At 33.1% G+C, this 18,331-nt stretch overlaps 1 long non-coding RNA gene across 1 annotated transcript; it reads left to right on the forward strand.

Moving 5' to 3' along the window:
* The first annotated feature begins 410 nt into the window (after window positions 1-410).
* LOC144432156 (uncharacterized) lies at window positions 411-17,718 on the forward strand. Its single transcript, XR_013480423.1, has 12 exons — window positions 411-512; window positions 1,073-1,127; window positions 2,108-2,234; window positions 3,086-3,147; window positions 4,136-4,262; window positions 5,096-5,157; window positions 5,937-6,025; window positions 7,383-7,509; window positions 12,576-12,665; window positions 14,132-14,258; window positions 16,088-16,177; window positions 17,644-17,718. It is a non-coding gene; the product is annotated as an uncharacterized LOC144432156 (long non-coding RNA).
* Window positions 17,719-18,331: the final 613 nt, after the last annotated feature.

Raw genomic sequence — 18,331 nt, forward strand, 5'->3', positions numbered from 1 at the left:
CCTGTCACGTTTTAAGATAAAAAATAAGTAATTATGCTGTTAGGGTTTTGGGTTAGAAACGATTTAAAAATTTGAATTTCCGGCTGAATCTGCATCCCTCACCTTAACTGAATATTTACTATTTCTATTTAATTCGAGCGCTGGCGGGGTGTTGTTTTGGGTCGGGGCTTGGTACAAAAGATCCTGAAAATATTACTGTGAACTAGGTATTATACGATGTATGAAGCAAAGCCCAACCGTCATTTGCATTCTGCATCTTTGAGATCACGCGTCAGAAGCGTGGTCGGTCGGATCGTAACGACAACCTGGAATAATTAAAGTAATTAGTTAATAACATTTGATTGCAAACAATCAGTTAGCTTTTTTCGTCAAATATTTTTGCGCGGGAAGCCACAAGCGACATCGCTTTTGGTCAGTCACAAATGTTCGTGGTAAGATGAGGTATGATTTTGTGTAGGATGTATGGATAGGCTGACTGTGGGTTATGACAGTGAGTTCGAAGCAATATTCAGGTGAGCTAAATGTTCTTTATACCTATTGTTTTTATTGCTATTATATTGCTTTCATTTTACTATTATATAAGTGGTAAATTAGAGGTTTTCGGGTCTATACGAATTGGAGTTCTTAACCAAATACAGAAGTCTAGATTGATGGATGATTCTCTTTTGTATCAAACTCACTAACAGCGGGTTCCATCGTTTCCTCACAAATAGGCCAAACTTTAAAGCTATATGGCAATACATAAACTTATCATATTTAGAAAGTTAAACGTAATGCACTGATCTACGTAACTACGTAAGCTGCATTCAACATGGTGCGCGTTACATGAATGTAATGCATAACTTTTAAAACTTTTGCAAATGTAGCGCAAAATCCATGGTTTAATATAGATTCGTCATAGCCTTTTAACTTTAATATATTATTGTGCATAGATTGGATCTTTGTACAAAGACCCTACCACCGTTCAAAATAAGAGAATTAGTAATTATCCAGTTTAAGTCCCACTGTCCATTGAATATGCTAGCTACAGTTCTGCGACAGTATATTTATCAATATCTCCCATTTTTTCCAGGTGCAGAAATATTAAAGATTCAAAGACACAAAGTAACGAACGAGGAATATTACAAGTAAATATTATTTGAACATTTTATTTGACTTTCGACGTCTATTGATTCCTGTATACCACTGTTTTTGTTTAAAATGTTAAACAATTCGATGCGAGCGCACCGCGTCTCGGGTCTTGCGATCAGATTCAGCATTGTTATGCCACTTATTTGATCGCGTGTTTTCGCTCGAACTTGTAACATTTAGATTTTGCACAAGTTAATTGTATTTCGAAGCAGAAGTCCAAAACAGTACTATAAATATAATACCTTGTATCAAATTGGTGTACTCTTTGCGACCCCTAAAATTCGTTGCGCGCTTCCCTGCTTGATAGCGTTCCCCAGTTTGCGATCCCAACCGTGAACAATGTGATAATGCTACAAGTTACTGATCAGAGGTAATTAGTCATATACTCCATGAAACAGTTATAAAACTACATTGGGTATTTTATTGTTATTTTAATATTTGCAATTTGAAAACTACACCTGATATGTTATAAAGTATATATTTGAAATTTAATGGCAATCGCTGAAAAAATTTTCTAAGTTTTGGATTTTATAAAATTAGATGTCGAAATTTACCCGTTACTACGGTAGCACCCTAAATTTTGCGATTTGTAATGTTTTATAAAGCGGTATTAATCGGTCTAGGACAATCATAAAACAAAACTTATGGTGCTATCCGTTTTATTTTTAGTATTTTGTATTGCCGCTTTTCAATTTAGAAAATTTGGGTTGCCACCATTGACACCTACCAGTAATAAAAAATTATTTTTGTTGTTCGAACTCGCGAACTCGAAGACGGACTCATTTGAGACCGCGGACTCGGGTTGGGAAACACTATTCTAAAGTATAAGCATAGCTTCTCTGCTTCTGTCAAATTACATTTTCTGTAACTTATAAACTTGAAAACCTAATAATGACAGAGTTCGAACAACTATATATAATTCAAATCAATATTATTCAAAGTTTACCTACATTTTATCCTTTCATATAAATTTCAGCTTTCTGAAACACTTCTTGAAAGCGGGAAAGACAATTTATCAGCATGCTGAGGCTAAAGATATGCTGGAGGCATTTGTCCGATTATGAATCACTGAGAGAGGTGGCTGCCTCGAGTCTAAAGAGCAAGTATGTTATCATAATCTTTTGAATTTTCCTTATTTACATTCATCACCATTATTCACAGATCCCCACAATAAATTTTGAAATTGTTATCTAGTACTATTCCTAAGTAAGTTAAAATTACTTTACTTCATTTAAATGGTAAACATTTTTGATAGGCTTAATACCAGACATGAATAAATTAAATTTCATAGATAAATTAAATATATTAGGGCTGTAAACTCAGCAAACATAATATCAAATTTGAGGTCGAACACCCTTTTGGTGTTTTTGGAATACTGAAAAAGTTCTTTTGGCATTTTGGTAGTATCGCCGATAGTTTTCATCAGCGTAACTTGTTTTTATTTAACAATTATGCGCTTATTCTCTCTGAATCACAAATTTTCCTTGGCATATGCATGTATTGTTCCACGAGGCCGACGATAACTTTTTTTTTCTTGTGTGGAATTATGAGTTCAGTGTACGAAACAAGTTAGAATACTATATTATAAAAATCGGTGAAGAGAAGCTAAGAAAAAATGATAAAGAGATGAATCCGCAAACCAATTTCTTGATTGAAAAGCGGCATCAAAAAATATTGAAACTAAAATCTAAAACGAAAGATTTCACCATAAGTTTTGTTTTAGCAGTCTCGTAGCAGATTGAAAACGATTTTTAGACTTTTAGATTTATATTTTTAAATTTTTTTTTTTTGGATCGCGCTTTCTAATCCCAAATGGATAATTACTAATATGTCATTTTAAAACGTGGCGGCAGCTTTGTGCAAAAGATCCGATAGATTCAGTCCCACTGTCCATTGAATAGGCTAGCTACAGTTCTGCGACAGTTTATTTATCAATATCTCCCCTTTTTTCCAGGTGCAGAAATATTGAAGGTTAAAGATTCAAAGACACAAAGTAACGAACGAGGAATATTACAAGTAAATATTATCTGAACATTTTATTTGACTTTCGACGTCTATTGATTCCTGTATACCACTGTTTTTGTTTTTTGAATGTTAAACTATTCGATGCGAGCGCACGCGTCTCGGGTCTTGCGATCAGAGTCAGCATTGTTATGCCACTTATTTGATCGCGTGTTTTCTCTCAAAATTGTAAGATTTAGATTTTGTACAAGTTTCAATAATTGTATTTCGAAGCAGAAGTCCGAAACAGTACTATAAATATAATACATTGTATCAAATGGGTGTATTCTTTGCGACCCCTAAAATTCGTTGCCGCTTCCCTGTTTGATAGCGATCCCCAGTTTGCGATCCCAACCGTGAACAATGTGATAATGCTACAAGTTACTGATCAGAGGTAATTATTAGTCATATACTCCATGAAACAGATATAAAACAACATTGGGTGTTTTATTGTTATTTTAATATTTGCAATTTGAAAACTACACCTGATATGTTATAAAGTATATATTTGAAATTTAATGGCAATCGCTGAAAAAATTTTCTAAGTTTTGGATTTTATAAAATTAGATGTCGAAATTTACCCGTTACTACGGTAGCACCCTAAATTTTGCGATTTGTAATGTTTTATAAAGCGGTATTAATCGGTATAGGACGATCATAAAACAAAACTTATGATGCTATCCGTTTTATTTTTAGTATTTTGTATTGCCGCTTTTCAATTTAGAATATTTGGGTTGCCACCATTGACACCTACCAGGAATAAAAAATTATTTTTGTTGTTCGAACTCGCAAACTCGAAGACGGACTCATTTGAGACCGCGGACTCGGGTTGGGAAACACTATTCTAAAGTATAAGCATAGCTTCTCTGCTTCTGTCAAATTACATTTTCTGTAACTTATAAACTTGAAAACCTAATAATGACAGAGTTCGAACAACTATATATAATTCAAATCAATATTATTCAAAATTTACCTACATTTTATCATTTCATATAAATTTCAGCTTTCTGAAACACTTCTTGAAAGCGGGAAAGACAATTTATCAGCATGCTGAGGCTAAAGACATGCTGGAGGCATTTGTCCGATTATGAATCACTGAGAGAGGTGGCTGCCTCGAGTCTAAAGAGCAAGTATGTTATCATACCCTTTTGAATTTTCCTAATTTACATTCATCACCATTATTCACAGATCCCCACAATAAATTTTGAAATTGTTATCTAGTACTATTCCTAAGTAAGTTAAAATTACTTTACTTCATTTAAATGGTAAACATTTTTGATAGGCTTAATACCAGACATGAATAAATTAAATTTCATAGATAAATTAAATATATTAAGGCTGTAAACTCAGCAAACATAATATCAAATTTGAAGTCGAACACCCTTTTGGTGTTTTTGGAATACTGAAAAAGTTCTTTTGGCATTTTGGTAGTATCGCCGATAGTTTTCATCAGCGTAACTTGTTTTTATTTAACAATTATGCGCTTATTCTCTCTGAATCACAAATTTTCCTTGGAATATGCATGTATTGTTCCACGAGGCCGACGAGAACTTTTTTTTTCTTGTGTGGAATTATGAGTTCAGTGTACGAAACAAGTTAGAATACTATATAATAAAAATCGGTGAAGAGAAGCTAAGAATAAATGATAAAGAGGTGAACCCGCAAACCAATTTCTTGATTGAAAAGCGGCATCAAAAAATATTGAAACTAAAATCTAAAACGAAAGATTCCACCATAAGTTTTGTTTTAGCAGTCTCGTAGCAGATTGAAAACGATTTTTAGACTTTTAGATTTATATTTTTAGATTTTTTTTTTTTTGGATTGCGATTTCTAATCCCAAATGGATAATTACTAATATGTCATTTTAAAACGTGGCGGGAGCTTTGTGCAAAAGATCCGATAGATTCAGTCCCACTGTCCATTGAATAGGTGCAGGTCCATTGAATAGGTCCATTTTTTCCAGGTGCAGAAATATTGAAGGTTAAAGATTCAAAGACACAAAGTAACGAACGAGGAATATTACAAGTAAATATTATTTGAACATTTTATTTGACTTTCGACGTCTATTGATTCCTGTATACCACTGTTTTTATTTTTTATTTTCAAACAATTCGATGCGAGCGCACGCGTCTCGGGTCTTGCGATCAGAGTCAGCATTGTTATGCCACTTATTTGATCGCGTGTTTTCTCTCAAAATTGTAAGATTTAGATTTTGTACAAGTTGCGACCCCTAAAATTCGTTGCCGCTTCCCTGTTTGATAGCGATCCCCAGTTTGCGATCCCAACCGTGAACAATGTGATAATGCTACAAGTTACTGATCAGAGGTAATTATTAGTCATATACTCCATGAAACAGTCATAAAACTACATTGGGAATTTTATTGTTATTTTAATATTTTCAATTTGAAAACTACACCTGATATGCTATAAAGTATATATTTGAAATTAATGTCAATCGCTGAAGAAATTTTCTTCGTCTAAATTTTCTAAGTTTTGGATTTTATAAAATTAGATGTCGAAATTTACCCGTTACGTATTTTATTAAAACGTACGTATATTTTTGAAGAAAATATTCAGAAATGAGTGTTACTTTAAGAATACAAAATGAGGTACAATATGATACACTAACTAACCTATCATTTTAACTAACTCTCATTTTAACATAAGCATAGCTTTGCAGTGTCTCTGTCAAATAACATTTGTGTGAATTAACTACCTGAAAATGCCATAGTTCAATAAAATTTAGTTTATTTCAAATTTAGAATTGGCTTACACAAAATCACGACATATATATTGATTTTCAGCGTTTTAAAACAGGACACCAAAAGAAATTCGTCAAGTGCCAGGTTTTCATCACTGAGTGAGATGGAGGCCTATCAAGTCTGAAGAGCAAGTATGTAACCAAATCATTTAAAATCTTTCAATTTACCTGTCTATAAATAAATGATATATTGCATTTATTTCGGGAAATCTACAGACAAATAATTACTTTTAATATATTGAGTATAAGCTTAGTTTTGTTTCGTCTGGCAAATGAAATTTTCTATAAATTACAACCTCAAAATTTCATCCTAACATGATTCGCACAACTACCGTTATATTCTAGCTATTGAGTCTGCCGAGTGAATAAGGCGGGGGTCATTTTTTAGAAATAAAATTTGGCTTTTTTCGTTCCCACCCAATAGTCGAGACACAATGTTGCATTACATCAAATATGTAGTATATCATATATGTAGTATTTAGTATAATGGCTATTTCTGTCACACAATATTCAGTCCATGACAACGACAAGAATTTAAAATGTCTTTCTATTTTAATTTAATTGTGTTCATGGTAACTCGCGGTTGCGTCGACTTACGACAAGATGAAAGCATTACTTTTTTAAAATTCCACGGCAATCGGCGAACATAATAATGTGCGAATATATTGCCCGATTATATTTAGTTTCGATACATTTTTTTTGCGATCTTGCGAATATGTTATCGCCGTTAAGGAAATCCTACTTTCTGCTATAAAGTTCCAGAAAGTACAACTTGATTTAGTACATATTTAAAAGATATTCAAAGTTTATTAGTAAATCAAAAATACATATTCATCGTCTTGCTTTACTATTAAGTTAATTGTGATGATTTTAATCTGCAATTGTGTTGACGAAATAAAAGCAATACTACTCAGAAAATATCAAAGTGGTAAGTTCCCGATTATATTTTTGATTTTGATTCGTATTTTTGTGAATTCGTCAAATCTGAGCTGTTCGTACAACACCTACGGCGCTCCAGTACTGTACGTACCAATGTAGGGCAAAGAATCCTAAGAAAAAATGCCCTGGTACGTACGTATACTACGGTAGCACCCTAAATTTTGCGATTTGCAATGTCTGAAAAAGCGTTAATAATCGGTCTAGGGCGATCATAAAACAAAACTTATGGTGCTATCCGTTTTATTTTTAGTATTTTGTATTTTCAATTTAGAAAATTTGGGTTGCCACCATTGACACCTAACAGAAATAAAAAATTATTTTTGTTGTTCGAACTCTCGAACTCGAAGACGGACTCATTTGAGACCGCGGACTTGGGTTGGGAAACACTATTCTAAAGTATAAGCATAGCTTCTCTGCTTCTGTCAAATTACATTTTCTGTAACTTATAAACTTGAAAACCTATTAATGACAGAGTTCGAACAACTATATATAATTCAAATCAATATTATTCAAAATTTACCTACATTTTATCATTTCATATAAATTTCAGCTTTCTGAAACACTTCTTGAAAGCGGGAAAGACAATTTATCAGCATGCTGAGGCTAAAGACATGCTGGAGGCATTTGTCCGATTATGCATCACTGAGAGAGGTGGCTGCCTCGAGTCTAAAGAGCAAGTATGTTATCATAATCTTTTGAATTTTCCTAATTTACATTCATCATCATTATTCACAAATCCCCACAATAAATTTTGAAATTGTTGTCTATTACTATTCCTAAGTAAGTTAAAATTACTTTACTTAATTTAAAGGGTAAACATTTTTGATAGGCCTAATACCAGACCTAAATAAATCTAAATTTCATAGATAAATTAAATATTTTAAGGCTGTAAACTCAACAAACATAATATCAAATTTGAGGTCAAACACCCTTTTGGTGTTTTTGGAATACTGAAAAAGTTCTAATAACGTACGCGATGGCATTTTGGTAGTATCGCAGATAGTTTTCCTCAGCGTGACGTGTTTTTATTTAACAATTTATGTGCTTATTCTCTCTGAATCACAAATTTTCCTTGGCATATGCATGTATTGTTCCACGAGGCGACGATAACTTTTTTTTCTTGTGCGGAATTATGAGTACAGTGTACGAAACAAGTTAGAATACTATATTATAAAAATCGGTGAAGAGAAGCTAAGAATAAATGATAAAGAGGTGAATCTGCAAACCAATTTCTTGATTGAAAAGCGGCATCATAAAATATTGAAACTAAAATCTAAAACGAAAGATTTCACCATAAGTTTTGTTTTAGCAGTCTCGTAGCAGATTGAAAACGCTTTTTAGACATTGTAAATTTCTGGTATGCTAGGATTTCTTTAAAATATGTACACCTATACAATATAGTAACTGAAATCGAAACACAGTAAATTGTTCGCGCAATGTACCTTTTGTCTATTTTAATACTAACGATGGAGCCCAATACGACTTTTTCTCGGTAAGTGACAATATATAAGATAATTAATTCAAAATATGTCGATCAATTTTTTTTTGCAATATTTTAAATTACAATCGTTCGTATTTTGTCCATATCTTTAGAATAATTTTGAGTGCCGAAAAAACAAATCAAATTTGACTCACCTCAAAATACGATTCCGGTCCACTTATATTTACCGGACGTATTTTATGCAGTTTTTAAATAGTGATTTTTCATTTTATTAATCGTAAAAGTTTTCTCGACTAAAATTCGAGTAACGAAGAACACCATTAAATTACTATGAAATTACTATGATAAGACATTTTAAATGCTTGCACCGGCTATGAATTGAATATGTTACTCGAAAAAGACTTTTTATCCACTAAGATCTAACTCATGTCATATTAGAATTTACGCTCGTTCTCCTATTTCGACGCTACTGATGTCAAATTTTGTTAATGATGTTATTACTTCTTTTGACAGTCACAAAATTAGCCAAGTCATTATTTTAATAAGGAATCGAATGGCTCGCGGAGCCCCAAGTTTCTCTCACGGAGCACTTTGAGAACCTCTGCACTAATAGACCAAGGAAGAAATTTTCGTAAGAGTGTTTGAAGTATTGTTGTACATGTTTAATAGCTGCGTTTTAGGCAGAATATTGTACAATTTTAGCATCTCTTTGAAAATTGGCTGTTTGCATCTAATATTTAAATATTCACTCCAGCTTACCATATTAGGATTTTGTGGCAACGCTCCCAAATGGCCAAAAACTTAATATGGATACGCTTATCGCGATAGTTACCTTATGCCTGGTTTTAATCTAAAATGCGGAAAAAATTACTCATGCTTGCTAAACTCGATTCAGCAGATAAATAATAATAAATAGAGCAGATAAATAAGCATAAAGTACTTCATTGTTACGTAACATTAAAGGCAAACACTACGCAATGAAAAGTAATCGACATAGAAAGGTAAAATGAATTTGTTGATTCATTAACCCAGCATTTAAATTGAAAAAAAATATATATATCCAATCATATTTTAGGTATGTTTAACACAATTCTGTTAGTTTTCGCGGCGCATTTGGCAACTCGCTTCATTACATCGTTTTTCTTTATCAATTTCATTTTTGGTGTTCCGCGAGGCGACATAAAAAGTGCAAGTGTTCCGTGGCGAAAAAAGTTTGGTAAACGCTGGCTTAGGATAGAGAGGAAGTCGTCAGCAATCCTCTGGTACTAAATTATTCCTTACGGTATTTGAACCTGCGAATCCAAGCGGGGTAATAAATCAAGCGTATTACTAAGGCTTAGAACGACGCGCCACTCAACTCGAACGTAGTCAGCTGCAGTGCACTGGCTGACATAGATACTAAATGCATTAAAATACGTGTATACCCTTCCCTGGATCAGGGGTAGGCAACATCTCGGCGGGCCAGATGTGAGAAAATGAAATCCTCGGTAGGACGGATTATTCCAAAAAATACTTCGGTATCCAATCTTTGTTAAATGCTCGACACCCTCTGTGTCAACTTTACTTATCATGGGATATTCCATGGTTAATAAAGTGCTTCATACGGACATAGGGTCTCCGCGATCTATTCGTTTACTCAAAAAGGCATTATTTACATTTAAGAAGCAGCAAATACATCCGAGTTATCAAATATAGTAGTTTCAATTCACTCATTAATATTGATCGGTAAGTAACAATTTGATTTTGTTACGTTCTTATTGTGGGGCTACGTCAATAACAGTCCACCTCTTCACGAGCTCCATAACACCAAATATTTGAATGGTCTCGAATAGTTGATCTATATATTATCAGTTATTTTCGTCGGTATGCTCTTGTCTTGAGCAGTCAATTATTTACTTCACATAGAACCGCTAATGTTATGTCTCCGCCGTTTGGTTTGGGCGAAGAAATTACTATACAGTAGGCATCGAAACAACGTCACATTTTGACCTCCCTTCAAACGACATCGCCGGCACGTTAATGTACGAAAACTTAAAACTATTCTTGGCTGCGCAAGTCAATGAGCTAAGATTTGTACGCCAATGCAGAGAATGCATTGAAATTACGCTAAACTTGTACACGCCGTTATTCTTTCATTGAGTTGTGGGAGGGTTACATTTTTGATGGCATTCACGTGCGCGTTAACTCTACAAATATAAACAGACAAATATGATTGAATTGCTGGATTCTTTGCACTAAGCTCCCGTCACTGATGCAAAAATGTGTGATCTGAGATAAACACGCCTGTCACGTTTTATCTCTCACCTTAACTGAATAATTAATATTTCTATTTAATTCGAGCGTTGGCGGGGTGTTGTTTTGGGGCGGGACTTGGTACAAAAGATCCTGAGAACATTACTGTAAACTAGGTATTATACGATGTATGAAGCAAATCGCAACCGTCATTTGCATTCTGCAACTTTGAGATCACGCGTCAGAAGCGTGATCGGATCGTAACGACAACCTGGAGTAAATAAAGTAATCAGTTAAAGACATTTGTTTGTAAACAATCAGTTAGCTTTTTTGTCAAATATTTGAGCGCGGGAAGCCACAAGCGACATCGCTTTTAGTCAGTCACAATTGTTCGTCGTAAGATGAGGTATGATTTTGTGTGGGATGTATGAATAGGCTGACTGTGGGTTATGACAGTGAGTTCGAAACAATATTCAGGTGAGCTAAATGTTCTTTATACCTATTGTTTTCATTGCTATTATATTGCTTTCATTTTACTATTGTATAAGTGGTAAATTAGAGGTTTTCGGGCCTATACGACTTGGAATTATTAACCAAATACAGAAGTCTAGATTGATGGATGATTCTTTTTTGTATCGAACTCACTAGCAGCGGGTTCCATCGCTTCCTCACAAATAGGCCAAACTTTAAAGCTATATGGCAATACATAAACTTATCATATTAAAAAAGTTAAACGTAATGCACTGATCTACGTAACTACGTAAGCTGCATTTAACATGGTACGCGTTACATGAATGTAATGCATAACTTTCAAAACTTTTAAAAATATAGCGCAAAATCCATGGTTTAATAGAGATTCGCCGTAGCCTTTTAACTTTAATATATTATTGTATATAGATTGGATGTTTGTACAAAGACCCTACCAACGTTCCAAAATAAGAGAATTAGTAATTATCCAGTTTAAGTTACAAATGCAGATTGAGCTGGGAATTCAATTTTTAAATCATTTCTAACCCCAAATGAATAATTACTAATATGTCATTTTGAAACGTGGCGGGAGCTTTGTGCAAAAGATCCGATAGATTCAGTCCCACTGTCCATTGAATATGCTAGCTACAGTTCTGCGACAGTTTATTTATCAATATCTCCCCTTTTTTCCAGGTGCAGAAATATTAAAGGTTAAAGATTCAAAGACACAAAGTAACTAACGAGGAATATTACAAGTAAATATTATTTGAACATTTTATTTGACTTTCGACGTCTATTGATTCCTGTATACCACTGTTTTTGTTTAAAATGTTAAACAATTCGATGCGAGCGCACCGCGTCTCGGGTCTGGCGATCAGATTCAGCATTGTTATGCCACTTATTTGATCGCGTGTTTTCTCTCGAACTTGTAAGATTTAGATTTTGCACAAGTTATTTGTATTTCGAAGCAGAAGTCCAAAACAGTACTATAAATATAATACCTTGTATCAAATTGGTGTACTCTTTGCGACCCCTAAAATTCGTTGCGCGCTACCCTGCTTGATAGCGATCCCCAGTTTGCGATCCCAACCGTGAACAATGTGATAATTCTACAAGTTACTGATCAGAGGTAATTAGTCATATACTCCATGAAACAGTTATAAAACTACATTGGGTATTTTATTGTTATTTTAATATTTGCAATTTGAAAACTACACCTGATGTGTTATAAAGTATATATTTAAAATTTAATGGCAATCGCTGAAGAAATTTTCTTCGTCTAAATTTTCTAAGTTTTGGATTTTATAAAATTAAATGTCGAAATTTACCCGTTACGTATTTTATTAAAACTTACGTATATTTTTGTAGAAAATATTCAGAAAAGAGTCTTACTTTAGGAATACAAAATGAGGTACAATATGATACACTAACCTATCATTTTAACTAACTCTCATTTTAGCATAAGCATAGCTTTGCAGTGTCTCTGTCAAATAACATTTGTGTGAATTAACTACCTGAAAATGCCATAGTTCAATAAAATTTAGTTTAATTCAAATTTAGAATTGCCTTACACAAAATCACGACATATATATTGATTTTCAGCGTTTTAAAACAGGACACCAAAAGAAATTCCGTCAAGTGCCAGGTTTTCATCACTGAGTGAGATGGAGGCCTATCAAGTCTGAAGAGCAAGTATGTAACCAAATCATTTGAAATCTTTCAATTTACATGTCTATAAATAAATGATATATTGTATTTATTTAGGGAAATCTACAAACAAATTACTACTTTTAATATATTGAGTATAAGCTTAGTTTTGTTTCGTCTGTCAAATGAAATTTTCTATAAATTACAAACCTCAAAATTTCATAATAACATGATTCGCACAACTACCGTTTTATTCTGGCTATCGAGTCGGCCGAGTGAATAAGGCGGGGGTCATTTTTTAGAAATAAAATTGGGCTTTTTTCGTTCCCACCCAATAGTCGAGACACAATATTGCATTACATTATATATGTAGTATATTATATATGTAGTATATAGTATAATGGCTGTTTCTGTCACACAATATTCAGTCCATGACAACGACAAGAATTTAAAATGTCTTTCTATTTTAATTTAATTGTGTTCATAGTAACTCGCGGTTGCGTCGACTTACGACAAGATGAAAGCATTACTTTTTTAAAATGCCACGGCAATCGGCGAACATAATAATGTGCGAATATATTGCCCGATTATATTTAGTTCCGATATATATTTTTTGCGATCTTGCGAATTTGTTATCGCCGTTAAGAAAATCCTACTTTCTGCTATAAAGTTCCAGAAAGTACAACTTGATTTAGTACTTATTAAAAAGATATTTAAAGTTTATTAGTAAATCAAAAATACATATTCATCGTCTTGCTTTACTATCAAGTTAATTGTGATGATTTTAATCTGCAATTGTGTTGACGAAATAAAAGCAATACTACTCAGAAAATATCAAAGTGGTTAAGTGCCCGATTATATTTTTGATTTTGATTCGTATTTTTGTGAATTCGTCAAATCTGAGCAGTTCGTACAACACCTACGGCGCTCCAGTACTGTACGTACCAATGTAGGGCAAAGAACCCTAAGAAAAAATGCCCTTGTACGTACGTATACTACGGTAGCACCCTAAATTTTGCGATTTGCAATGTCTGAAAAAGCGTTATTAATCGGTATCGGGCGATCATAAAACAAAACTTATGGTGCTATCCGTTTTATTTTTAGTATTTTGTATTGCCGCTTCTCAATTTAGAAAATTTGGGTTGCCACCATTGACACCTACCAGAAATTAAAAAAAAATTTTGTTGTTCGAACTCGCGAACTCGAAGACGGACTCATTTGAGACCGCGGACTCGGGTTGGGAAACACTATTCTAAAGTATAAGCATAGCTTCTCTGTGCTCCTGTCAAATTACATTTTCTGTAACTTATAAACTTGAAAAACCGCGGACTCGGGTTGGGAAACACTATTCTAAAGTATAAGCATAGCTTCTCTGTGCTCCTGTCAAATTACATTTTCTGTAACTTATAAACTTGAAAACCTAATAATGACAGAGTTCGAACAACTATATATAATTCAAATCAATATTATTCAAAATTTACCTACATTTTATCATTTCATATAAATTTCAGCTTTCTGAAACACTTCTTGAAAGCGGGAAAGACAATTTATCAGCATGCTGAGGCTAAAGACATGCTGGAGGCATTTGTCCGATTATGCATCACTGAGAGAGGTGGCTGCCTCGAGTCTAAAGAGCAAGTATGTTATCATAATCTTTTGAATTTTCCTAATTTACATTCATCATCATTATTCACAGATCCCCACAATAAATTTTGAAATTGTTATCTATTACTTACTTTACTTAATTTAAAGGGTAAACATTTTTGATAGACCTAATACCAGACATAAATAAATTAAATTTCATAGATAAATTAAAAATTTTAAGGCTGTAAACTCAACAAACATAATATCAAATTTGAGGTCAAACACCCTTTTGGTGTTTTTGGAATACTGAAAAATTTCTAATAACGTACGCGATGGCATTTTGGTAGTATCGCCGATAGTTTTCGTCAGCGTAACGTGTTGTTATTTAACAACTTATGCGCTTATTCTCTCTGAATCACAAATTTTCCTTGGCATATGCATGTATTGTTGTTCCACGAGGCCGACGATAACTTTTTTTTCTTGTGCGGAATTATGAGTACAGTGTACGAAACAAGTTAGAATACTATATTATAAAAATCGGTGAAGAGAAGCTAAGAATAAATGATAAAGAGGTGAATCTGCAAACCAATTTCTTGATTGAAAAGCGGCATCATAAAATATTGAAACTAAAATCTAAAACGAAAGATTTCACCATAAGTTTTGTTTTAGCAGTCTCGTAGCAGATTGAAAACGCTTTTTAGACATTGTAAATTTCTGGTATGTTAGGCTTTCTTTTAAATGTGTACAACTATACAATATAGTAACTGAAATCGAAACACAGTAAATTGTGTGCGCAATGTACCTTTTGTCTATTTTGATACTAACGATGGAGCCCAATACGACCTTTTCTCGGTAAGTGACAATATATAAGATAATTAATTCAAAATATGTCGATCAATTTTTTTTTGCAATATTTTAAATTACAATCGTTCGTATTTTGTCCATATCTTTAGAATAATTTTGAGTGCCGAAAAAACAAATCAAATTTGACTCACCTCAAAATACGATTCCGGTCCACCTATCTTTATCGGACGTATTTTATGCAGTTTTTAAATAGTGATTTTTCATTTTATTAATCGTAAAAGTTTTCTCGACTAAAATTCGAGTAACGAAGAACACCATTCAATTACTATGAAATTACTATGATAAGACATTTTAAATACTTGCACCGGCTATGAATTGAATTTGTTACTCGAAAAAGACTTTTTATCCACTAAGATCTAACTCATGTCATATTAGAATTTACGCTCGTTCTCATATTTCGACGCTACTGATGTCAAATTTTATTAATGATTGGTGTGCTCTTTGCGACCCCTAAAATCAGTTGCGCGCTTCCCTGCTTGATAGCGATCCCCAGTTTGCGATCCCAACCGTGAACAATGTGATAATTCTACAAGTTACTGATCAGAGGTAATTAGTCATATACTCCATGAAACAGTTATAAAACTACATTGGGTATTTTATTGTTATTTTAATATTTGCAATTTGAAAACTACACCTGATATGTTATAAAGTATATATTTGAAATTTAATGGCAATCGCTGAAGAAATTTTCTTCGTCTAAATTTTCTAAGTTTTGGATTTTATAAAATTAATTGTCGAAATTTACCCGTTACGTATTTTATTAAAACTTACGTATATTTTTGTAGAAAATATTCAGAAAAGAGTCTTACTTTAGGAATACAAAATGAGGTACAATATGATACACTAACCTATCATTTTAACTAACTATCATTTTAACATAAGCATAGCTTTGCATTGTCTCTGTCAAATAACATTTGTGTGAATTAACTACCTGAAAATGCCATAGTTCAATAAAATTTAGTTTAATTCAAATTTAGAATTGCCTTACACAAAATCACGACATATATATTGATTTTCAGCGTTTTAAAACAGGACACCAAAAGAAATTCCGTCAAGTGCCAGGTTTTCATCAATGAGTGAGATGGAGGCCTATCAAGTCTGGAGAGCAAGTATGTAACCAAATCATTTGAAATCTTCCAATTTACATGTCTATAAATAAATGATATATTGTATTTATTTAGGGAAATCTACAACCAAATTACTACTTTTAATATATTGAGTATAAGCTTAGTTTTGTTTCGTCTGTCAAATGAAATTTTCTATAAATTACAAACCTCAAAATTTCATAATAACATGATTCGCACAACTACCGTTTTATTCTGGCTATCGAGTCGGCCGAGTGAATAAGGCGGGGGTCATTTTTTAGAAATAAAATTGGGCTTTTTTCGTTCCCACCCAATAGTCGAGACACAATATTGCATTACATTATATATGTAGTATATTATATATGTAGTATATAGTATAATGACTGTTTCTGTCACACAATATTCAGTTCATGACAACGACAAGAATTTAAAATGTCTTTCTATTGTAATTTAATTGTGTTCATAGTAACTCGCGGTTGCGTCGACTTACGACAAGATGAAAGCATTACTTTTTTAAAATGCCACGGCAATCGGCGAACATAATAATGTGCGAATATATTGCCCGATTATATTTAGTTCCGATATATATTTTTTGCGATCTTGCGAATTTGTTATCGCCGTTAAGAAAATCCTACTTTCTGCTATAAAGTTCCAGAAAGTACAACTTGATTTAGTACTTATTAAAAAGATATTTAAAGTTTATTAGTAAATCAAAAATACATATTCATCGTCTTGCTTTACTATCAAGTTAATTGTGATGATTTTAATCTGCAATTGTGTTGACGAAATAAAAGCAATACTACTCAGAAAATATCAAAGTGGTTAAGTGCCCGATTATATTTTTGATTTTGATTCGTATTTTTGTGAATTCGTCAAATCTGAGCTGTTCGTACAACACCTACGGCGCTCCAGTACTGTACGTACCAATGTAGGGCAAAGAACCCTAAGAAAAAATGCCCTTGTACGTACGTATACCACGGTAGCACCCTAAATTTTGCGATTTGCAATGTCTGAAAAAGCGTTATTAATCGGTATCGGGCGATCATAAAACAAAACTTATGGTGCTATCCGTTTTATTTTTAGTATTTTGTATTGCCGCTTTTCAATTTAGAAAATTTGGGTTGCCACCATTGACACCTACCAGAAATAAAAAAAAAATTTTGTTGTTCGAACTCGCGAACTCGAAGACGGACTCATTTGAGACCACGGACTCGGGTTGGGAAACACTATTCTAAAGTATAAGCATAGCTTCTCTGTGCTCCTGTCAAATTACATTTTCTGTAACTTATAAACTTGAAAAACCGCGGACTCAGGTTGGGAAACACTATTCTAAAGTATAAGCATAGCTTCTCTATGCTCCTGTCAAATTACATTTTCTGTAACTTATAAACTTGAAAACCTAATAATGACAGAGTTCGAACAACTATATATAATTCAAATCAATATTATTCAAAATTTACCTACATTTTATCATTTCATATAAATTTCAGCTTTCTGAAACACTTCTTGAAAGCGGGAAAGACAATTTATCAGCATGCTGAGGCTAAAGACATGCTGGAGGCATTTGTCCGATTATGCATCACTGAGAGAGGTGGCTGGCTCGAGTCTAAAGAGCAAGTATGTTATCATAATCTTTTGAATTTTCCTAATTTACATTCATCATCATTATTCACAGATCCCCACAATAAATTTTGAAATTGTTATCTATTACTATTCCTAAGTTTAAGTTAAAATTACTTTACTTAATTTAAAGGGTAAACATTTTTGATAGACCTAATACCAGACATAAATAAATTAAATTTCATAGATAAATTAAAAATTTTAAGGCTGTAAACTCAACAAACATAATATCAAATTTGAGGTCAAACACCCTTTTGGTGTTTTTGGAATACTGAAAAAGTTCAAATAACGTACGCGATGGCATTTTGGTAGTATCGCCGATAGTTTTCGTCAGCGTAACGTGTTGTTATTTAACAACTTATGCGCTTATTCTCTCTGAATCACAAATTTTCCTTGGCATATGCATGTATTGTTCCACGAGGCCGACGATAACTTTTTTTTCTTGTGCGGAATTATGAGTACAGTGTACGAAACAAGTTAGAATACTATATTATAAAAATCGGTGAAGAGAAGCTAAGAATAAATGATAAAGAGGTGAATCTGCAAACCAATTTCTTG

The sequence above is a fragment of the Styela clava genome, chromosome 14 (assembly GCF_964204865.1).
Source record: "Styela clava chromosome 14, kaStyClav1.hap1.2, whole genome shotgun sequence".
NCBI classification, from domain to species: Eukaryota; Metazoa; Chordata; class Ascidiacea; order Stolidobranchia; family Styelidae; genus Styela; species Styela clava.